The sequence below is a fragment of the Schistocerca nitens genome, chromosome 7, assembly GCF_023898315.1.
Source record: "Schistocerca nitens isolate TAMUIC-IGC-003100 chromosome 7, iqSchNite1.1, whole genome shotgun sequence".
Classification (NCBI taxonomy): domain Eukaryota; kingdom Metazoa; phylum Arthropoda; class Insecta; order Orthoptera; family Acrididae; genus Schistocerca; species Schistocerca nitens.
The window spans coordinates 455123648-455148309 of record NC_064620.1 but is presented as its reverse complement, the minus strand read 5'-3'; the positions used below and the strand labels follow the sequence as shown (position 1 = coordinate 455148309).

At 41.0% G+C, this 24662-nt stretch overlaps 1 pseudogene; it reads right to left on the bottom strand.

Annotated features, from left to right (window-relative positions):
* LOC126195684 (neural-cadherin-like) overlaps nucleotides 1-24662 on the bottom strand; it is a 296356-nt pseudogene that overhangs the window by 166886 nt on the left and 104808 nt on the right.

The window sequence follows — 24662 nt, the reverse complement described above, 5'->3', positions numbered from 1 at the left end:
TTATTTATCTAAAAATATTATCATGAAGTTATTGTGAACACTGGATGAATCACAATAAATAGCGAAAACTGACACTTGTGGAAGTATACGGCAGCAAAAGCAAAAGCCTTCCAGTAAGCATGGGTCAGCAAAGCAGCCGTTTGTGAGATAACTGCGAATGCGTGGTTATGAACCGCCACTGATTTCAGTACGAAATATTGGCTTAGTTATTAGAAATATATTTGAAATGAAAATATTTCTGCATAAGTGGGCAAATTAATGATGAGACACATTTTGCTGCCCATCTATAGGGTGATTCAGTCGTGATATTATAAGCATTCAGAAATGATGGTGATGGGTAAATGTAACTACGTGAGGTAACGAATCCTCATCCGGAAACAATCGAGTAGAACGTTATAATCGAAAATCGTTCTGACACCTCTGACAGTGGAATTCCAGCAGTGTTATTACTAAGATTGCAGGGCAGGCAACTTTCTGAGGAGGCAATATGGACCACAAGAAGAAAAAATGTCTAGTAAACATGCACTCTAAAAGGCATACGTTAAGAGCAATGAGCATTTGTTCACCATTGATAGAGTGAAACACATCTCTTCCAATGCAGTCGTTTTTGTTTCCATAGTTTTGGAGGAAGTACTATGGACCAAAACAAAAAAAGTCCAGTAAATATGAACTCTAAAATCCATACCTTAAGAGCCATAACAGATGTGTTCTAAAGTAGCGAAGATGAACAAGTGCCCATAGCTCATAAGGTATGCACTTTACAGCCCTCGTTTACAGGGCATTTTTTTCTTGTTCCGGTCCATACTACCACATCTGAAAGTTGCCTAGCCAACAGTCTTAGCAACAATACCTGTACGTGTGTTCCACTGTTAGAAGTATGTCAGAAAGATTTTTGGAACGTTTTTAATTAACACCTGCTTTGTCTAACATTTAAATCTAAAGGGAGTGGAAGGGCTGACCCAATAAAGCGAACATTTCAGTTCCAATGTGTTCATTAACTACCAAAAACTATCTCTCATTAAAATTGACAGACGCCACTCAGGCAAAATTATTTACGGAACACTCATTACATGAAATCATAAGCAAGTTAATAAATCATTAGCCAACAATCTCCCATAAACATTGAGAAACGCCACTCAGGCAAAATATTTACGAAACTCTCTCATTGCGTAAAATCATTAATAAACTAATAAACCATTATCAACGATCTCATATAGAAATTGACAGAAGCCACTAAGGCTGAATCTAACCATAACTTTAACAAAACAACTCTAGTTAAGACACGTTATTTAAGACCCTTTCAGTTCCAATACTTTAACATTAAATGTAAAATAACAGTGGACATACAGCCTCAATTTTAACACGAATACTTAGAACATATTTATTGAAACGTAACTTAGGCAATCTGACAAATCACTAGACTAGAGAACCTTGCAGAGTGAACCACGAAATTATTCAAATGCCCATTGGCTTGTAAGATGGGCTTTCAGGGCATAGAAAGTTACAACTTTCTACAATCATAAATGTTGAAAGGTGGCTACACTGAGCCACAGCGCCAGAGATCGCGCCAAAGAGTTTTATTCCGCCGCCCCACTAGCAGTGCTTGTTGAGAAGTTGTGGTGGTTAGTGCTTTGCTGAGAGGATTTCGATAGCTGTACTAGTTGAGGCCATGTCATGTGCAGTTGTTTTGATGGGCTAGACAGCAGATGTTTTTCGAATGGAGATGTTGTAATGATCAGAGTGTATTTTTAGTCAATATATATGAAGGTAAAAAACATTTTTTTTTAATTTCCTTACTAACAATGCCTCTTGGTCACAGGTTCAGTCAACAAAGCCTCTGGCTTGTGTTCATGTATTAGAGTGTAATTCTGGTTTCTATGTGCAATCATAGTATTTCTGTTTTTTTATTTTTTTTTAATTACTTCATTGTAAATGGCGTTTAAAGCATCTTGTCGTATTGAGGAAGAACCGTGCCAGATGTGTACGTTGAATCACACTTCCACACACAGAACAGCTGCACTTGTGCCTTGTTGTTTCGTAGCGTTCATAGTTGCTGGGGACGTAATTAATTGTGGTAACGGAAATTACGTTTCATTCTTTGTTGTTATTCTATGCAGTCAGATTGCGTACTAATACTAGTCAGGACCAACCGGTTACGAGACTGCGTAACCGGACAACAGCTACTAAAATTAAAAATATTTGCATTATATTTAATTAAGCCCCCATGCACGTGGCAACCGCTGCTTCGGATCGTCCCTTGGAATTCTTTTGAGAGTAAAAATAGCAGACAGTAGTATTGTTGTAGTGATTTGTAGTTTAGTAATTGTAGTCTATATTGCATGTGTAGATTTGGTAATTGAACATTTGTAGCGGTCTTGTCTTTCTTCTAATAGTATTTTTGCAGAATTTAATTTTTGATGTCTTGTATACGGGTTTGACAATTTTGTGCAATTGTGAAGGTTTTAATTGTTCGATAATCGTGTTTGTCGGGAAGCATTTCGTGTGAATGGTATTGTTGGAGTTAAAGTGTCATTGTGTGCAATTTTCGTATAGTGACGAGTTTTGTATGTTTTGTAAATGATTACGCGATCGATGAAAAAGGCAAAAATGATGGATAGGGAAAATGACGAAAATGTTAACATGGCGAACTCGCCAACACAGGAGAACAGTATGATGAATAATGAAGTAGAAAACAATTTAGTAAGTCGGGAAAATAGTCGGGAACCAGTTCAAAACTTTTCACAATCAAAACATTTTCAGAATACGAGATTAACGACAGAAGATTCTGGAATAGTATCGAACACAGATATCTTTACAGCTATGACAAAGGAAGCTGGTTTTGCGGGAAATGTTAGGGGCAAAAAGAATTTCGAACCAGTTAATATGGAGCAGTTGATAAGTGCAATATTAAATTTGGGATCCGAATTAAAAACAGTGAGATCACAAATAGGAACAATTAAAACAGATATGGCAACATTGGCAACACGGTTAGAAACTGATATGGGAACAATGGAAACACGGTTAGACTCACTGGGATCACAGTTAGGATCTGAATTAAAAACAGTGGCAAAACGGTTAGAAACTGATATGGGAACAATGGAAACACGGTTAAACTCACGAATAGGGACATGCTTTAAAAACATGAAAGATGAACTAAAGAGAGAAATTAGAGAAGAAGTACAACCGATTCTGAATTCTCACAATAATATATTAATTTCAATAGAAATTAGACAAAAGGAACAGGATACAGAACAGGAAGAAAGAGATCGCGTGATAGTACAAAAATTCTCGGAGTTAAATTTACAACGTGCACTCGATAAGGAAGAAATATTTGAAGGAATCGAGGAATCCGTACCAAATGACAGAATAAATAACCTAACACAACAGTATGAACAGTTAACTACTAAATGTGTCAATACCGAAACCCGAGTCGCGACACTTACGGAAGACGTAAATAAACAGAAAGAACAGATTGGTGACTTATCGGAAAGAGTTGAGGAGATTTCAGATAAACTGACAAGTCTTAGTTTAAATGGGGACAGAGATTCAGATGATACAGCTCCATTGCCATTTGCAGAAACTGAAGAGTACCAGAACATAAATAAACATGTTGAAAACCAGGGAAAATTTAATGAACGCGTTAAAAGGGAATTTGAGCCGTTACGAAAGCAAGTCAAACAAATTGAAAGCGAAACCGTAGGAAAAGACGGTAGAAGAAATTTGGAATCACCGATAGCAGCGGGTTTTGAAGATAATAATGTATTTCATTTACGAGATGCAACAAGAGAGCGCCAGGTGCGCGAACTTGACAATAATCGACTTTCGGACTGGGATAGACGCGGTAGGTCTTTGTCGCCACGAGGCAAAAACTTTGACTATAAACACTTTTTAACTGTTCGGAAATTTAAGATCTTTCGCAATTCTAAGAATGACATACATCCATGTTCATGGTTAGATCAATTTATGTACGCACTTCCACCAAATTGGCCACTAAGTCACAAACTGGAATTTATGTGCGGCTATTTATGTCCTCAGGGGATTCGCTACACTAAGTGAATATGTGCCGTAGCGCGCACAGGGCCCCGAGCTGTAGTGGTGCTATTTCCCTTTTAGTTTTCTGCATTGCTGCCTACTCTTTTACTATTCTTTGTATCTATCAAAACAACTCTTCGACTATCAATCTATCTAGAGAGTCGGTAAAGAATAACCGGATATGACTATTTTACCCAAAAGTGATTTCGGAAATTACCGTTTGGACTTACTGTATCTTCATCTGCATTCATTCGTAGTTTAAACGAAATTTTACCTGTTTATCTTCGTACCAATATTACTTCATATATTGATATTCTTATTGCTAAACGTTCTTGGAGTGAGCACAACATCATTTTGGATTCATTAATACGTATTTTTGCAAGAGTTGGCATTACAGTGAACTTGGAAAAATCTGAATTTGGTCGTTCTCAGGTGAAATTTCTAGGTCACATTATTTCTACACAAGGTATTCTTCCTGATCCAGAGAAACTAGACGCTATTCGTAATTATGTTGTTCCTACTACAAAACGTAATGTTCGTAGTTTCCTTGGTGTCTGTAATTTTCTTAGACGCTTTGTTAAATTGGACGATTTGACCACACCTCGTTTATGTGAACTAGCTGGAAAGAATTCTAATTGGTGTTGGGATGAGGAAGCTCAATCAGAATTTGAACAACTTCGTGATGCTTTAGTTGCTGCTCCACTTCTTTCACATCCGGATTTATCCAAAGATTTTTGTTTGGCGACGGACTCATCATACAAAGGCCTAGGTGCACACTTATTTCAAGAGATAGAAGAAAACGGCGTTGTAGTACAGAAAACTATTGCGTTTGGAAGTCGTGTTCTCTCTAAATCAGAAAAGAATTATTCGATTACGGAACTTGAAGCCTTGGCTGTTATTTGGGCTTTCACGAAATTTCGGACATTTTTGTTTGCCAGACATACTAAGGTTTACACCGATCATCGGGCTCTGGAATTTCTTATGTCAACAAAATTAACTCATGGAAGATTGTCACGATGGGCGCTGTATCTACAGGAATTTGATTTTAGTATTGTTTACATACAGGGTTCTTCAAATATTATTGCTGATGCTTTATCACGTGCACCTATGGGTTTGAAACAAAGTGCTGAGGAGGATTGCAAAGAAAACAATTATTGTTTGATGTATATTCAAGGTGTTGCGTTTGAAAATTTTATTTCGTCTTCGCTCCAGGACATCGCTAAGGAGCAAAATAAGGATCCAATCTGGAAGGACATTAAGGAGAAGTGGAGGAGAAAGGAAAGCGTAGCGATTAGACAGTATTATTTAGTTCGCAATAATATTCTTTTTAAACGAAAATCGGTCGACAACTCTGTTTGGTTAGTTTGCATTCCTGATGAATGGGTTAATAAATTGATTTGGTGTACACATTTCAGTTATGCACACTTTGGTCCCAGAAAATGCTTTCATAAATTACGAGAAAATTGCTACTTCAGTAATATGGAAAAACGTATTCGATCTGTTCTTGCCAAATGCAAATTATGTCAAAAGGCTAAGCCACCAACTATTTCTCACAGAGCACCGTTATTTACTATCATTCCAGCGAAATTAAAGGAGATGGCTGCAGTCGATTTGTTCGGTCCAGTGGTTCGTTCTACTAATGGTTTTGCGTACATTTTGGTAGCAGTGGAATTGACATCAAAATATGTGTGTTTTACACCTTTACGCAAAGCAACAGCTCGTTCAGTATCTAATGCTTTCATCAAACATTTTCTTAAAGAAGTGGGTCATGTTGATAAGGTTATATCAGATAATGGATCTCAGTTTTGCTCTAAAATTTGGCTTCGTACTCTACGGCCTCATAAGATTAAACCAATTTTCATTTCACTTTTTCACCCTCAATCTAATGCTTCAGAGAGATGGATGAAGGAAATCAATAAATTGTGTCGACTTTATTGTCATCAGAATCACAGAACGTGGGATCAGTATCTTCATATTTTTCAAAACAATCTGAATGAACTCCCTAATGATTCAACTTCTTTACCGCCTATATTGATATTAAAAAAATAAGGCACCGACAAATCGCATTTCTGAAATCGTTCATTTTCCGCCTACACGGAAACTGCGGCGATCTGAAGTTGTCAACCAGGCTCTACAAAATATTGCATCTGCGGTTGCTAGAAAAGAGAAATCAGCTAAACGTCCTGGTCGTTTAAAATTGTCAGTTGGTCAAAAGGTGTTAATTAAGTCTCACCGTCTGTCTCACAAAGGAAAAGGCTTGTGTCGCAAATTTTTTCTGCTTTATAACGGTCCATATAGGGTTCGCAAAATCATTCATGATAACACTGTCGAAGTAGAAACTCTTAAATCTCGGCGCTCTAAGGGAATACATCATATATCGAACGTTAAAATTTTTGTGGAATGACATACTTTAGAGAAACTAACAGTTATACGTAAACACACGGAGAGTACAAGGATACCGCGCCGTGTTCCGCCGGCGGCACATACTCAAAGCAACAGTCAAGTCTGCGCGCCGCACAAGGCAGGCGTTGACCGCAAACAATTACTTCCTACGTCACGCGTACCTATAGCTGATCGAGCACTCAGTGCGAATGCACTGACAGCCGTAAACAAATACACAGTCTAATTTCTCCGATTAAATTCAGTATAAAGCTATAGTGACTTGATAAATTATGTTATTAACGTTCAGTATTTTTCAGAATACGGTTGTATAAAATATTTAAGAACTTCAGGTAAATTCTGTGTGTGTCCGACGTTAAGAGGACTTGCTATCGAGAAAATTTCAGGAAGGATGTAATTTCGAAGAAGAAAGTAATAAACTAAAAAGGTAACTATTAATTGAGTTTATTTTTCAGATAACATATTTCCACTTGGTACGTACTTTAGACGTAATTTGCTGCTCGCGATTACGTGATTCATACTTCGTGTTAACTGATATTGACAATGATTGATTAATGAACAGGGTTGTTACTTGTGTATATTATGCATCGCTTGGCTGCACTGCTTTTTCACTGATTTCATATTTTTCTATTATGTGCCTGCTGTGCTTATTTATTTAAATTATAATTGTCACCTGATTAATTGTGCTGATATGGTTATGTGTAGGTTATACTTTGTGATTTATCTGCTTGCGCCTTCATGTTTACTTAATAAGATTACATATGAACATTTATTTGCTTACGCTGATATGATGCTAATGACCTGTTTATTATGTAAGATACATATTTGCTGCTTTGCGTATGGATTGCATATTTATACATTTCTGTTTTTTGTCATAACTACTCTTTAATTTGGTATATAGAAATGCTGATATACTGTGTACGAACATGGAGTTTAGGTCACACTATGGTATTAATTATAGATTGTTCGCTTGGCAGAGCCTCGTTGTAGGAATTGTGCGGCATCCACTTGTTGACATTCTGTTCTCTACTGGTATATTTACTCGCTATTGCATGTTTTGCTTACGCTCAGTGTCTTATATTTTTAAGATAAGAAAATGAACTGCTATAATTCGACGAACGACATTAGTACAATAAACTTCATAGAAGTCACATGAGCTGGAGGTTTTATGGAAGCTGCATAAATTTATGCTAATAGGAAGGAAGCTAACGACATGACATACCAACCCTAGGTTTATTCCATTGACAGTTATTACACTGCATTCTTCGTGAGCAATTGAAATAGCATGTGACACTCGACACAAGAAATACTCCACATGTTTGCTTCTGTTTTGCCATGATTCTTGAAGTGGTGTACACACTGTGAAATATTATGATCATTCACACTCTATACTCGTACTTACTTACTAAAAGTTATTCGAACTAAAGGCTGTTAGAGGTCATGTATGCATTTCTTTTATTTAATGATGGACAAGGAAACCAAAATGTATTTTATGATTCATAATGAGTAGAAGATTTGGGTCAGATGGATTACACAGAGGTTGTGTGTGGACATCGTGTCTTCGGATTGTATGGGATGATGAATTGAAGTTTGCACTAGGATTTTATCTGTACTTGTTCGAGGAGACTGACTAGAGGAAATAGTTGTTATGGAAGTGAAATGATATTGGCGATAGGGTTTGTATGTGTCGACGTATTGAAGAGGTATTATTGAAGTACTGAGATTATGTGATGCTGATGGTTATTGGAGATTTGGTGGATAAGAGGTAAAGTAAGTGAGGAGCATAGTTTTTTTGTTGGTTTATATGGAACAAGGAGGATGAAGATGACAGACTAGAACACTCAAGTGGAAGGAAAATTGTCTACACACACACTTTGTTAAATCACTAAGCAGTATATATATTTTTTTTTTTTGGAGAGAGGAAGCATTTGCATATCTTGGCACACTGACAGTTGTTCAGAAACCGTACATTTTGATTTGGCTTGGCAAACATTGGTCTTGACATAATGACTAAGACGTTGACTAACTATTATTGACTGTTATACACTGCTGCCACTACTACTTGATACACATGTCGAACATCAAATCATTGACAGAATTGCATTTACACAGTTAACACTATTGAATTACACAGTAGTACTTAATGTGGATGAAAGATGAGTGAGTGTGTTTTGTGTGTTTTCCTTTCCTAATCCCAAATAATTGGTACCGACCTATCTCCTAAACATTATTTTACTTACTTGTTGTGGCTTGCACTGACACCCACAAATATTATAGGTTTACTGTTATTTGTGTATTTGTAATAGTTAATATGACAGTTATCTGATATCATTTGTGTGTTTATTATAATTTGCATGTTTAGTGTAAGAACATTAATAATAATTTTGTAAAAGCAATTGTGTGTGCCTTCAAACTGTTGTTCGTGCTTGCACCTGTTCAACATTGCTGGGTGCCACTTGGAAATGTTTAATTTCTGCTAATGAACTCTGATGAACTGTTTAATTAGTGATAGTGAATATTATGGACTGTTACCTGCACTTGTTCAACATTGCTGGGTGCCACTGATGGAACTGCTTCTACTGAAATGATGTCACTTGTTGCTGTCTGCACTGTTCAACATTGCTGGGTGCCGCTGATGAAATTGCTTCTACTGAAATGATGTCACTGTTGGTGTCTGCACCTGTTCAACATTACTGGGTGCCACTGATGGAACTGCTTCTACTGACATAATGTCACTTGTTGGTGTCTGCACCTGTTCAACATTGCTGGGTGCCACTAATGGAACTGCTTCCACTGAAATGATGTCACTTGTTGCTGTCTGCACCTGCTCAACATTGCTGGGTGTCACTAATGGAACTGCTTCTACTGAAATGATGTCACTTGTTGGTGTCTGCACCTGTTCAACATTACTGGGTGCCACTGATGGAACTGCTTCTACTGAGATGATGTCACTTGTTGGTGTCTGCACCTGTTCAACATTGCTGGGTGCCACTGATGGAACTGCTTATACTGAAATGATGTCACTTGTTGGTGTCTGCACCTGCTCAACATTTCTGGGTGCCACTAATGGAACTGCTTCCACTGAAATGATGTCACTTGTTGCTGTCTGCACCTGCTCAACATTGCTGGGTGTCACTAATGGAACTGATTCTACTGAAATGATGTCACTTGTTGGTGTCTGCACCTGTTCAACATTACTGGGTGCCACTGATGGAACTGCTTCTACTGAGATGATGTCACTTGTTGGTGTCTGCACCTGTTCAACATTGCTGGGTGCCACTGATGGAACTGCTTATACTGAAATGATGTCACTTGTTGGTGTCTGCACCTGCTCAACATTGCTGGGTGCCACTGATGGAACTGCTTCTACTGAGATGATGTCACTTGTTGGTGTCTGCGCCTGCTCGCCATTGCTGGGTGCCACTGTTGGAGCTGTTAAATACTGCTGATGAAATGTTATGAGACTGCTATTTGCACCTGTTGACCATTGCTGGGTGCTACTGTTGGAACTGTCAACTACTCTGAGGAGTGCTACTTGTTTATTGAACTATTGACAAGATTTTATGTGAATATTTGCAGAAACTGATTTTTTGTGTATTTACTGTTTATGAAATGTTATGAGACTCTTACCTGCACATATTCGTCATTGCTGACGCTATTGATTGAATTGTTTAACCACATGATACTTGTGTAAACTGTTATGTAAAATCACATGTATGCAAGCATTTGTATTCCCTACTGTATTTTATATTAGGTTATTGAAGGGTCAGTGCAAAGCCAAAATTTATTTAGTTATGTGATATTTACTTATTAATATTATCTTTTATTTTTGTCTGTATTTTTTTTTTTTTGACGAATTTGGTGGTATTTTCACCACCAATGCTGGCAAAAATACCATCAAATTCTAGCCCGTGGAGGAGGGGCATATGAAAGGTGGCGCCAAAGAGTTTTATTCCGCCGCCTCCACTGGCAGTGCTTGTTCAGAAGTTGTGGTGGTTAGTGCTGTGCTGAGAGGTTGTCGATAGCTGTACTAGTTGAGGCCATGTCGTGTGCAGTTGTTTTGATGGGCTAGACAGCAGATGTTTTTCGAATGGAGATGTTGTAATGATCAGAGTGTATTTTTCGTCAATATATATGAAGGTAAAAAAACATTTTTTTAATTTTTTTAAAATTTCTTAACTATCAATATCTCTTGCTCACAGGTTCCGTCAACAAAGCATCTGGCTTGTGTTCATGTATTAGAGTGTAATTCTGGTTTCTATGTGCAATCATAGTATTTCTGGTTTTTTAAAAATTACTTCATTGTAAATGGCGTTTAAAGCATCTTGTCGTATTGAGGAAGAACCGTGCCAGATGTGTACGTTGAATCACACTTCTACACACAGAACACTTACACTTGTGCTTTGTTGTTTCGTAGCTTTTATAGTTGCTGGGGACTTAATTAATTAATTAATTGTGTTAACGGAAATTTCCTTTCATTCTTTGTTGTTATTCTATGCTGTCGGATTGCGGAGTAATACTAGTCAGGGCCAACCGGTTACGAGACTGCGTAGCCGGACAGACAGCTACTAAAATTAAAAATATTTGCATTATATTTAATTAAGCCCCCATGCAATGTGTAACAACAGAAGTAAGGTCCAAACTTGTAAGGTCGAAGTTTAACCACGATCGGTGGAACCGACTGAGGTAACTAATACTCAACTTCCTACCAATACGTGGCTCCCTTTACAACCCCACATCGAGTAGGCCACCGAAATGTGAGCCCAGCAAACGCTACCGAAGAGGAATACACAAGGTCAGGAGAAGTCCACCGCCCGTATGCCTAACTTATATTCTAAAGGGAAGCTCTGCGCTTCGGTTGCCCGCTGCCTCAGCTCACTGAAACACAGATCACACACGACAACAGGAGGCCAAAGAACTTTTCTTAACTTTGACTTTCGAGATTGACCAGCAAATTAACACTATAAAATCAAGGCTAAACAACAACTAATTTCACTCGCAAGTGCTTTCTTTAAGTGAAACACAAACGCTAAGAGTGGGAAATAAGGCTCACGAGAACCGACACTCACTAGAACTTAATGACACATATTGGCCACCTTAAGTGGGCCTGCAAAGCTCAACAAGGTAGACTTTAGAAATAAAAATAAATGTCGTGTGACTAGGGCCTCCCGTCGGGTAGACCGCTCGGCGGGTGCAAGTCTTTCGATATGACGCCACTTCGGCGACTTGCGCGTCGATGGTGATGAAACGATGATGATTAGGACAACACAACATGCGGTCCCTGAGCGGAGAAAATCTTCGACACAGCCGGGAATCGAACCCAGGTCCTTAGGATTCACATTCTGTCACGCTGACCACTCAGCTACCGGGGCGGACAACTTCAGAAATAAAAACTCAGATCGCCCGCAGAGGACATATTGACATGGATTAACCGATATCGTAAGCAAATTAAACAGTTGCTAATAATAGCTAATGAACTAACATTCTGCAAGCACATCAATATTACGCAGAAGCAGAGCATACTATTAGTAAGAAGCATCAAATGAAATCGAACACACATAGCATCACGCGTCCAGCAACGTCTTACTGTACCAAGAGCGATCACAATCACAGTTAACTAAGCGCTCCTAGTAATTAGAATACTTAACTGGTTGTCTTCATGCTGGGGCGATTTTGCGAAGATGTCAGACAATCACTTTGCAAGAGCTTAATAGCGTGTGCCGCCAAGGAAGCGGGCACATCCACAGCTCACGAGGTTGCTGGAGAATGCACAGCGTCGGCCAACTCCCACCGCCTCCAGTACAACCACGTGACAACCGCCGCCCGGCCTCAGGCACGCCGTCTTCGCTTCTGCCCGCCAGCCAATCGCCGACTCGAGCACCGCTGCCTTCCGTTCTCAAAGCGTTGTTCGCTTATATCCCGAGCCGGCCCAAGCCCATGACAAACCTCCGTACTAGGAAATCGATCGTACTCATATCAGAGATACTACTGGCGCCGGTCCCGCCACAGCTCTATTTTCTCTTGTAAGTTCCGACTCGGTCGTGTCCAGACCCTTACCGCAAGTGGATATATTTACCCTTCTCTATCATACCTGAAAGTTTATAGTATCATTACAGAATAACCCTGACTTATGACCACAGCAGTTGAGTCCCATGCTGCTCAGAGCCATTTGAACAGAATAACCCTGTACATTAGTAAACGACTAATCCAGGCACTGTCAACCTGTACCAGTTATATGTTGTCCGTTTAAGGGCTTGCAACGTGCAATAACCACTTATGAGGGGGGACCCAAAAGTAACCGGAATCGTAATGCTGCACATCGTGTACTTGTAGCAGCAGGTTGCGCCGCCAGAGGGTTGTAGTAGGGGCTCTGCTGAGTCATTCTGCCACGCGGCGTCACCCAACAGTGAGAAGTGTGGTTTCCTTGGCAGTTCTTTGAGTGTGCGTACAGTGCAGACGTGACACGAGGAAATGGCTAGTTCTTACGAACATATTGCGGCAGTGAAGTTTTGTTTCTTGCTCGTCAATAACGCAGCAGAAACTGTTGCGATGATTCAGACAGCCTACAAAGACGAATGGTTTTCTCAGTTTAAAAAGGGAGAAATGGTGGTTGGAGATCAGCCCCGTTCCGGCCGACCTTCAACTGCTCGAAGCGAAGACGACATCGACAAAACCTGTGGTCTCATCAGTGAAGATCGACGCAGGACAATCGACCAACTCGAGAACTTGTCCGAGTTGTCCTGGAGCTCAATTCAGCACATCTTGACCATCGATTTGGGGACACGAAGAGTGGCAGCAAAATTGGTGCCGAAGCTTCTTACCTGAGATCAAAGGGATCGTCGCGTTCAAGCCTGTCTCGAAATAAAGGGCGCATTCAAAGATGATCCACATTTTTTCAACAAAATAATTACAGGTGATGAGTCATGGTGCTATGGGTACGATCTAGAAAGTAAACAACAGTCATCACAGTGGAAGTCACCTGGCTCACCTCGACCAAAGAAAGCTCGACAAGTGAAATCGAATTTGAAAACGATGTTGATCTGTTTTTTTGGACATCAAAGGGATCGTACACGCTGAATTTGTCCCTGAAAACCAGACAATAAACCAACAATTCTATTTGGAGGTTATGAAACGGCTTCGCAGAAGTTTGTCGGGAAAACGTCCGGCTTTGTGGGATTTTGGCGTGTGGTTCCTGCATCACGACAACGCTCCCGCGCACACGGCTCTCAGCATTCGCCAGTTTTTGGTCTCAACGAAGACGACTACCTTGACCCACGCGCCCTATTCACCGGATTTAGCACCCTCGGACTTCTTCCTATTCCAGAGGATGAAAAGAGACTTGAGAGGGAAGCGTTTTGCGGATGTGGAAGACGTGAAACGCAATTTCATGAAAGTGCAAGCAGGTATCAAAGAGGACGAATTTAAAAGGTGCTTCGAACACTGGAATGAACGTTTGGACAGTTGTATTAATGCTAATGGAGAGTACTTCGAAGGAGAGTAAGGTTGTATTTGAAAACAGTAAAGTATATGTTTTCTAGAAAGAAATTCTGGTTATTTTTGGGTACCTCCTCGTACAGACGACTGGTGTGGTGTCACCGCCAGACACCACACTTGCTAGGTGGTAGCTTAAATCGGCCGCGGTCCATTAGTACAGGTCGGACCCGCGTGTCGCCACTGAGTGATCGCAGACCGAGCGCCACCACACGGCAGGTCTCGAGAGACGTACTAGCACTCGCCCCAGTTGTGCGACGACGTTGCTAGCGACTACACGGACGAAGCCTTTTCTCTCATTTGCCGAGAGACAGTTAGAATAGCCTTCCGCTAAGTTAATGGCTACGACGTAGCAAGGCGCCATTAGCCATTTGTACCATTGCATGTATCTCAAGATAGTCACTTGTATCATCAAGAATGCTGTATACCAAAGGACAATACAAAAGTTAAGTGTTCTAGTAGCTACGTTCTTTTCTTTATCACATTCATAACTTATCCTGTTCCAGACTTCACGCCAGACGGCGTGAGTTGACGCGTGCCCTTTCGGCTACTTCACTGTGGACTGGCTGCCTTGTCAGTCCACTACAACAGGTGGCAGCAAGAGCAGTAGAAGATACGTAAAGCGAGTCGGGGGGGGGGGGGGGGGGACGCGCAAAACAGTACAGTCTTTCTCGTAATGCAGAAACGTCCAAAAGGGTGGGAGCATTTCCGAAACGGCTAAGTTTGCACATTATTCGTGTGCCACCGTGGTTAAGTATTCCATGCATGGCAAAATGGCACTATCCAAAACTGGCGCTGAACAACTGAGGTGAACCACGGGCCATAGATGACACCAGTGAATGACTTGTACGGGCGAAAAGACGTGCAACTGATGACCAACTGACCGCCCAGAGGAAACATGGTGCTACCAACAGTGTATTCTCAAAGACCATTCAGAGGACGTTGGTGCGTAAGGGCCTCCGTAGCAGGCGCCTGCGTCATGCACCCTTGCTGACTGCTGTTTATCGGCGACGAAGGCTGCAGTCCAGTACTGCAACTGGACGCCCACTGAGAGGCGGCAGGTGGCTTTTTCAGATGAATCACGTGTTATTCTCCATCAGACGGATTGCCGCTGGCGTGTACTGCGTTAGAAGTCTGAGAAGAAACTCTCAGGATGGAGGAGGGAGCGTTATGATCTGGGAAATGTTTCCGTGGCATTCTCCGGGTGATCTCGTCATTCTGGAAGGCACAATGGATCAACACAAGTATGCATCTATCCCTGGGTACCATGTCCACCCCTATATGCAGCTTCTTTTTCCTCGGCATGATAGCATCTACTAGAAGGACAACGGAACTTGTCATACTGCTCGCAGTGTACATGCATGGTTCGAAAAGCAGTAGGATGGGTTTACTACACTCTCTTGGTGAGCAAACTCTTTACATTAAAACCCAGTTAAGAATCTGTGGGACCACTTTATCGGGCTGTGTGCACCACGGATCCTCAACCGGGGAATCCAATGCAGCTGACCACGGTACTGGAGTCGGCATGACTCCACATCCCTGTCAGTACCTTCCAGAACCTTTTTGACTCTTTCTGCACGTCTCGTGGTTGTCCGCGCTGCAAAAGGCGATTAATCAGCCTTTCGACAAGTGCCAACTTAATGTGACTGGACAGTGTATAATGTTACGTTAAAGGTTTAACATAGCGCGACAAGTATTACAATTAGAAATTGTCAACATGTTTAGACGCAATGTATGTATTGTATGGAACTGGGGACCTAGAAACGACGGAGACGCTTTGTCCCCGCCGTAGCCCACAGTGGTAAACAACCCCACAACAGGCTACAGCAGTCCACTCACCCCACCGTCGCCCCACACCTATCAACTTGGAGCTTCAAGGGGCCGCTTGTGGTGCTTGAGTCTTAAGCCAGCACTGATGTTAACTCATCGAAAGAAATTTGTGACCATTAACACCTGAAGTCAAACTGCGTTTTTAATGGCGAAGAGAAAAAGTCTTGCTTCACAAAGTATAAAAAGGGAAGATGGAGATCACATCCTTCATGGCATATGGTCATGAAACACATTCACAGAAGCACGAAAGATAAAATAGGTCAAGACAAACAGGAGAATATGTGCAAATCAGTTCTGAGCGGGACTCAGCGGGAGCTGCAGCGTTCTCCTGAGGATGGCGAACAGCTGGATCGCCGAATTACTACGCACTGCTGTTAGTAATTTGGGTGCACCCACTTTTTAACCTGTCGAAGTATTTAATATCTGTTCTCTGTCCGTATGTTGGCAAGTGTGAACACCATATCTCCAATTTGGTGGATTTTATTCGACGACTGAAATCTTTGAGGCTAGGTCCTTCGGATTTATTGGTGAGTTTAGATGTGGTATCTGAATTTACACTTGCCCCTCCAAAAGAATCCCAGAGTTTGATTTGTGAAAAGCTGGATGAAGAGTTGGTGAAGCTTTGTCGTCGTGTGCTGACATCCCGTATTTTTCATTTAACGGCAACATTTTTTAACAGAATGACGGAGTGACTATCGGTGCTCCTTTATCACCCATAGTCGTCAGTTTATTTATGGAGGAGTTTGAAGATATTGCACTGAGGACTTCGACTTTGCAACCAACGTGCTTCTGGAGGTATGTAGATGATACCTTTTTTGTCTGGCCACATGCACGTGATGCTTTCAACAGATATTTGGACGACTTCTACTGTCTTCATCGCAGCATTAAATTTACCATGGAGGTTAAAAGTGATGGGATGCTTCCATTCCTGGACGTCATGGTTTACAAAAAGAACCAGATGATTCTCTGGGACTTAGTGTTCACCGAAAGTTGAAGCACACTGTTCGGTATCTGTATGTTAAGAGTTGCCATCCACCATACCAACACAGTGACGTCCTTTGACCTCTGGTACGCAGAACATATGCCATTTCCGATGCGGACAGTTTAACCCAAGAACTTGCACGTATGATGGCCATTCTTGGAGGGCAGCAAATGTGGTGGGCGGCGTATGCGCCGTGTACGGTACGGAAGCACGTCGATTTGCAGCCTTCGTATCAGTTCTCTGCAGGAAATGGTTATAGGTACAGAAAGCTGGCTAAAGCCTGAAATAAGTTCTGCAGAAATTTTTACGAAGTCTCAGACGGTGTTCAGGAAAGATAGATTAGGCAGAACTGGTGGTGGAGTGTTTGTGTCTGTCAGTAGCGGTTTATCTTGTAGTGAAGTCGAAGTAGATACTCCGTGCGAATTGGTATGGGTGGAGGTTATACTTAACAGCCGAACTAAGTTAATAATTGGCTCCTTCGACCGAACCCCAGACTCCGATGATATAGTTGCTGAACAGTTCAGAGAAAATTTGAGTCTCGTAACAAATAAATACCCCACTCATACGGTTATAGTTGGTGGGGACTCCAACCTTCCCTCGATATGTTGGCAAAAGTACTTCTTCAAAACCGGTGGTAGGCAGAAAACATCTTCCGAGATTTTGCTAAATGCTTTCTCCGAAAATTATTTCGAGCAGTTAGTCCACGAACCCACGCGGATTGTAAATGGTTGCGAAAACACACTTGACCTCTTAGCCACAAACAATCCAGAGCTAATAGAGAGCATCATGACCGATACAGGGATTAGTGATCACAAGGTCGTTGTAGCTAGGCTCAATACCGTTTCTTCCAAATCCACCAGAAACAAACGCAAAATAATTTTATTTAAAAAAGCGGATAAAGTGTCACTAGAAGCCTTCCTAAGAGACAAACTCCATTCCTTCCGAACTATGCAAATGTAGACGAGACGTAGCTCAAATTCAAAGATATAGTAGCAACAGCAATTGAGAGATTCATACCTCATAAATTGGTAAGAGATGGAACTGATCCCCCATGGTACACAAAACAGGTCCGAACGCTGTTGCAGAGGCAACGGAAAAAGCAAGCGAAGTTCAGAAGAACGCGAAATCACGAAGATTGGCTAAAAATTACAGACGCGCGAAATTTGGCACGGACTTCAATGCGAGATGCCTTTAATAGGTTCCACAACGAAACATTGTATCGAAATTTGGTACAAAATCCGAAGAAATTCTGGTCGTATGTAAAGTACACAAGCGGCAAGACGCAGTCAATACCTTCGCTGCACAGTGCCGATGGTACTGTTACCGACGACTGTGCCGCTAAAGCGGAGTTATTGAACGCAGTTTTCCAAAATTCCTTCACCAGGGAAGACGAATGGAATATTCCAGAATTTGAAACACGAACAGCCCCTAGCATGAGTTTCTTAGAAGTAGATACCTCAGGTATTGCGAAGCAACTCAAATCGCTTGATACGGGCAAGTCTTCAGATCCAGATTGTATACCGATTAGGTTCCTTTCAGATTACGCTGATACAATAGCTCCCTACTTAGCAATCATATACAACCGCTCGCTCACCGATAGATCTGTACCTACAGATTGGAAAATTGCGCAGGTCGCACCAGTGTTTAAGAAGGGTAGTAGGAGTAATTCATCGAACTACAGACCTATGTCACTGACGTCGGTTTGCAGTAGGGTTTTGGAGCATATATTGTATTCAGACATTATGAATCACCTCGAAGGGAACGATGTATTGATACGTAATCAGCATGGTTTCAGAAAACATCGTTCTTGTGCAACGCAGCTAGCTCTTTATTCGCACGAAGTAATGGCCGCTATCGACAGGGGATCTCAAGTTTATTCCGTTTTTCTAGATTTCCGGAAAGCTTTTGACACCGTTCCTCACAAGTGACTTCTAATCATGCTGCAGGCCTATGGGGTATCGTCTCAGTTGTGCAACTGGATTCGTGATTTCCTGTCAGGAAGGTCGCAGTTCGTAGTAATAGACGGCAAATCATCGAGTAGAATTGAAGTGATATCAGGTGTTCCCTATGGAAGCGTCCTGGGACCTCTGCTATTCCTGATCTATATAAATGACCTGGGTGACAATCTGAGCAGTTCTCTTAGGTTGTTCGCAGATGATGCTGTAATTTACCATCTAGTAAGGACATCCGAAGACCAGTATCAGTTGCAAAGCGATTTAGAATTGCTGTATGGTGTGGCAGGTGGCAGTTGACGCTAAATAACGAAAAGTGTGAGGTGATCCGCATGAGTTTCAAAAGAAATCCGTTGGTATTCGATTACTCGATAATTAGTACAATTCTCAAGGCTGTCAATTCAACTAAGTACCTGGGTGTTAAAATTACGAACAACTTCAGTTGGAAAGACCACATAGATAATATTGTGGGGAAGGCGAACCAAAGGTTGCGTTTCATTGGCAGGGCACTTAGAAGATGCAACAAGTCCACTAAAGAGACAGCTTACACTACACTCGTTCGTATATTGCCGCGCGGTGTGGGACCCTTACCAGGTGGGATTGACGGAGGACATCGAAAGGGTGCAAAAAATGGCAGCTCGTTTTGTATTATCACGTAATATGGGAGAGAGTGTGGCAGATATGATACGCGAGTTGGGATGGAAGTCATGAAAGCAAAGACGTTTTTCGTCGCGGCGAGATCTATGTACGAAATTTCAGTCACCAACTTTCTCTTCCGAATGCGAAAATATTTTGTTGAGCCCAGCCTTCATAGGTAGGAATGATCATCAAAATAAAATAAGAGAAATCAGAGCTCGAACAGAAAGGTTTAAGTGTTCGTTTTTCTCGCGCGCTGTTCGGGAGTGGAATGGTAGAGACATAGTATGATTGTGGTCCGATGAACCCTCTGCCAAGCACTTAAATGTGAATTGCAGAGTAATCATGTAGATGTAGATGTAGACTCATCTTCATCATCATCAGCAACAGCAGCAGTAGTAGAGTGTTATCCGATCGCCGAATTTTTTCATTTCCAGTTTGGGAGAACAAAGCGATCGTTAGTAGGACACCGCTATGATGTTTGCAGATAAGCTAATTTTACAATGAAAATGTAAGAAAAACGCAACGAAATGAGTATGCACGCTGACCTACTCAATAAAGTCACAATAACGAAATCCTGAAAAATAGCTTAGCAGTAGCACTTTTAAAGCTAAACAATAATCCACTGGATCACATTGTGTCAAAACTAATGAATAAGTTTCTGAGCCATACAGTCAAGTGAATTGTGTCTTTAGTCATGCATGTATGATATAGTGTTTGCTCTTACCTTCTAGCCCGCTACCATCTGTGGCAATAATCTGGATTGTATAGCTCGGTGTACGCTCTCGGTCGAGACAACAAATGGCTGTCGCTATTTCTCCAGTGTCGGAGTCGATTCCAAAAATAGCGGATCCTGTGCGTTCGTCTACAGCGTTCTTCTCGATCGAGTACTTTATATTTGCATTGCTATCCTCGTATGGATCGTCGTTGTCCACTGCTGTCACGTTCAAAATGAATGTACCTGCAAACAGCAAAAGAAGCACCTGCTCAGAAATCCGATCTCTTTGTAAGAACTGCTTCCAAAATTCAAAACTGCTTACAACGACTGCTAACTCTTCCCCTTTCTCTAGACACATTTTAACTAGAGCTTCACACTTTCCAAAATGAGCTAATTTTGAGAAACATATTGATATTATGTACACTGTTGCTTCTCGTAATAGCAGCCTTATGGAGTTTGTTGTCAACAATCAGTCCAAATTCTAAGATAACAGTAACATTCTGGAGTATAAATGTTAGACTGTACTGAGCGGAACTGCACTGCAGCATAGGGCGCTGCAGGACGCTGTCAAATATTGTTTATATGAAACGAGTGAAACGAGGGACCGAGAGTATAGGTGTTACAAGTGACATTTCACAAGAAAATGATCTAAATGCACGTTTGGAAAGCTTAGTGTCTATCTATTCTAAGTATATATTAAAAGTGATTTCCCGCATAGGGCAGCACAAAACGTAAGTCCCAAGACAATGCCTGGACTGCATTTAGGATATAACTAGTGTAAATGAAATGGCAGACAGAAAGAGAATTGCTGCCACCTTTAATGAAGGTTCATGTACGCATTTTTCTGAAAGTACAGCAATAGCCAAAGGTGCGTGCTATAATCTGTACTTATAGTAATATTTAATACGTGTTTAAATAGGCTACATTTTGAAATACCTCTTGTTCATCTTGAGGCAAAATTAGCCTATTGACACAACAGTTCATAATTTCTTGAACATATACGAGGCCTGTTCAGAAAGTAAGCTCCGATTGATTGCCAAATTGAAACCACAGTGAACATCAGAAATGTTTTACTTGTAACAATTAGCTACACCTTTCAGCTACTTCTCTACGTAGTCGCCGTTCTGACTTAGACTTTTGTCATAGCGTTGTACCAACTTTTCAATAGCCTCATCATAGGAGGCAGCCGCCAGTGCTTTCCGCCAATTCTCCACGCTGGCCTACACCTCGTTGTCTGTGTCAAAATGTTGTCTTCAAAGACAGCGGTTCATGTGACCAGAGATGAAACTCAGGGGGAGACAATTGCGGACTGTATTGTGGGTAATCTAACATTTCCATTTGAAAACGATGCAGGAGCATCTTCATTGCCCCTGCAGAATGCGGCCGAGAATTGTCTTGAAGAAGAAACAGCACGACAGTTATGTAATGTTAGCTGCATAGCTTCAGGCCCTCGTACTTGGCGGCAGACACTATTTTCTAGACATCTTTACGCATTCACTGCGAGCTCAGAAATGAGAAGAGCGACGTGATGCTAACTGGGATTATACTAGAGACACTACCCAACACATCTGTGCAAAGCTTTATCGGATTTTCATAGTCGTTTCCATTTCGCGACCGATCGGAGCTTACTTTCTGAACGCCCCTCGTACAATGTGATAAGATTCCGGTCTCTCAGAAAAGGCAAAGAATCACGTCAAACGTGTATTTGTTTATCAAGACAGTATGGAAGCAGTGACGCAGGTCAGCTGAAACGTTTCCGTAATGAAAATGAAAACAGAAAACTTCCTTCTGAATTAAACCCATGGATGCCATAGCAAAGAGCAGAATTACTACAGACAAGGAAGGAAACAACGTACAGTGGAGGAAAACCAGGCGAATCTGAATTAGCAAATTAAATCCTCTAACAGTGTAGTTCAAGTATTCACTAAACAGTCAGCCGGCTGGAGTGGCCGAGCGGTTCTAGGCGCTACAGTCTGGAACCGCGCGACCGCTACGGTCGCAGGTTCCAAGCCTGCTTCGGGCATGGATGTGTGATGTCGTTAGGTTAGTTAGGTTTAAGTAGTTCTAAGTTCTAGGGGACTGATAACCACAGCAGTTAAGTCCCATAGTCCTCAGAGCCATTTGAACCATTTGAACTAAACAGTCATCTTGAGTTTATAGAGCAGATTTTAAGAGACCTAGTATTGATACCCGATCAAATCATCTTCTGTAGTCTTTGCATCAAGATGAAATGGAAACATTTCCAGGAGACGAAAAACTACGTCCCTCCACTTTCTGACGTGTTCTATAATGGTATATACCAATCCGAGACTGTTGCTAACATGGGTGCAAGAAGAGGGAGCTGAAGATGAGGAAGACTGAAAAATGCACAACACAAAGGTGCAGCATCACAAGTGTTGCCCATGAAGGACATTCTTCAAGAGATACGACAGAGGGAAATGAATATGGTTCTATGGACACTGACTGTGAGGGAATTATAGAAAGTTACTATGAATAATGTGTTGTATGTGTTGGAAGAACACCAGAATATTTTTGTTTTAGTATTTTAATTTTATTTGCTTTGATAGGTGTCAATTATAATTTTGGTATCTGAATCGACTGTGAGCGAGCAGCGATGTTGTAAGCTGTATCGCTGTAGTTAAGCTAACAACTTTGAGCTGCGCGAGAGCGCAGTGGGAGCAATGTTTAGCTTGGGTAGAGAGAACTGTCGAAGTTTACCAGTGTTAGAGTTATGCAAGCGAGGAAGCTATGGTAATATTATGATTCAAATTTAATGTCTTAATTTCTCATTTTGTTCAATCGACATGGTTATGAAACAGATTTATGAAGGAAGAAATCTAATGGAATGTCAGGTAAATACAATAATGATGTTACTTTTTTTTCACTATGCTGCGCCATCGAACTAACTTGGTTATTGCACTGAAAGTTGTTAGATTTGAGAGATAGGAAAGTCTATTGTTTGGATGTTGAGTAGTTCATTAAATTTAAAATCTGCCTTGAGTACTTTTTCTCAATATACAAAAACATAGTTGGGTCACTTATGTGCATATTTCATTTCCTTAACAACCTTTCTCTTACAATTCTTTTTAATGGATCGTCCAACCAAGTACGTTCGAGCCGGCCGGGGTGACCGAGCGGTTCTAGACGCAACAGTCTGGAAGCGCGCGACCGCTACGATCGCAGGTTCGAATTATGCCTCGGGCATGGATGTGTGTGATGTCCTTAGGTTAGTTAGGTTGAAATAGTTTTAAGTTCTAGGGAACTGATGATCTCAGAAGTTAGGTCCCATAGTGCTCAGAGCCATTTGAACCATTTTGAACCAACTATGTTCGATAAACAGTTCGATTTGCAATTAACAGAGAACTCATTGCCCCTCTCGAGTGTCTCTATGTACTGTAGATACAGTAATTTGCAGCTTTAGCATAGCGGCGAGCAAGACAGAACAGTATTGCAACGCGTTATCCAGATTTGTGGAGTATAGAGGTGAGGAGAAAAGATTATAATTTTTTTATTTATTGAATCAGGGCCAAATTACGTTATTTAGAGACGGTTTTTGTGATCAAATTTTGCAAAGCCAATTATTCTAGGTTTCATGTCAAAGCTAATTATTCAGGCAGCTCATACTGTTCAAAATTCTTGCAGTCAGATTATTAAATTTTACTGTATGAAAGATTTCCCTTTTCATTACGACAATTAATTACTTTTACAATGCAGCTTGTCTTTCACATTACGACAGTAAGTTTCATTCGACAGTTCGTTATCACAGCTCAGGCTTACAATCATAAACAGTGCTTCAGTTAATATTTTTATTTATTTAGATAACCTTCACTATGTTTTTATTTCTTCAGATAACTTTCAGCTTTATATCCATTAATTTTCAGGTTGTTATATTAATTTCGTTTTAATTACTCATAAATCCTTGTTTTATAATGATCATGTATTGTATTACGTATATCATGATTGTTGTACCAACACATCCGCAAAATATAGCACAGTAAATAAAACATTTTTGCTATTGTACCTGTTGTACTGTAAAAAATTTTAAGACGCAAGGAGTATAAGTGTTTTTAAGATATACAAAATAATGCAGGGGCACTACAGTCTCTAATCGTAGCTACAACTGCACACAAACTGACCATTAGGAAAGAATAGCTGATATTTCGATAGTGATTCACGTACTTTATAAATAGCCATTTAATTTTGGCAGTCATTTACTCAGTATGCTTCAGCAAGTACTTGTACTACTTGTACCCTTGCCTCTCAAATCGTATGTTCCCACCAAAGTGCGGAGCCAGAGGCTAGCGTTTCCCTGGTGATGCACAACGCCACCTACGAGGCGTGGTGACGCGGCTGCCCGCGGAATTGGCGTTCCCACCTGCAAGCGGCAGACACTAGTGGTAGCCAATAGCGGACCGCCACTGAGTTATGGGTGGGGACCCACAGAAACACATGGTTCATTTGATTAACTTTATCATGAATCTATTCGAAAGAAAGACGAAGATGGATGAAGAAGATGCCAGTTTTTTATTTTCTTTACGATATATTCTTTCACATATTTCATTATTCACGTTTTCTTACTTCACTGAAAACAGGTTTGACGAATTACGAATCATAGCTGTTC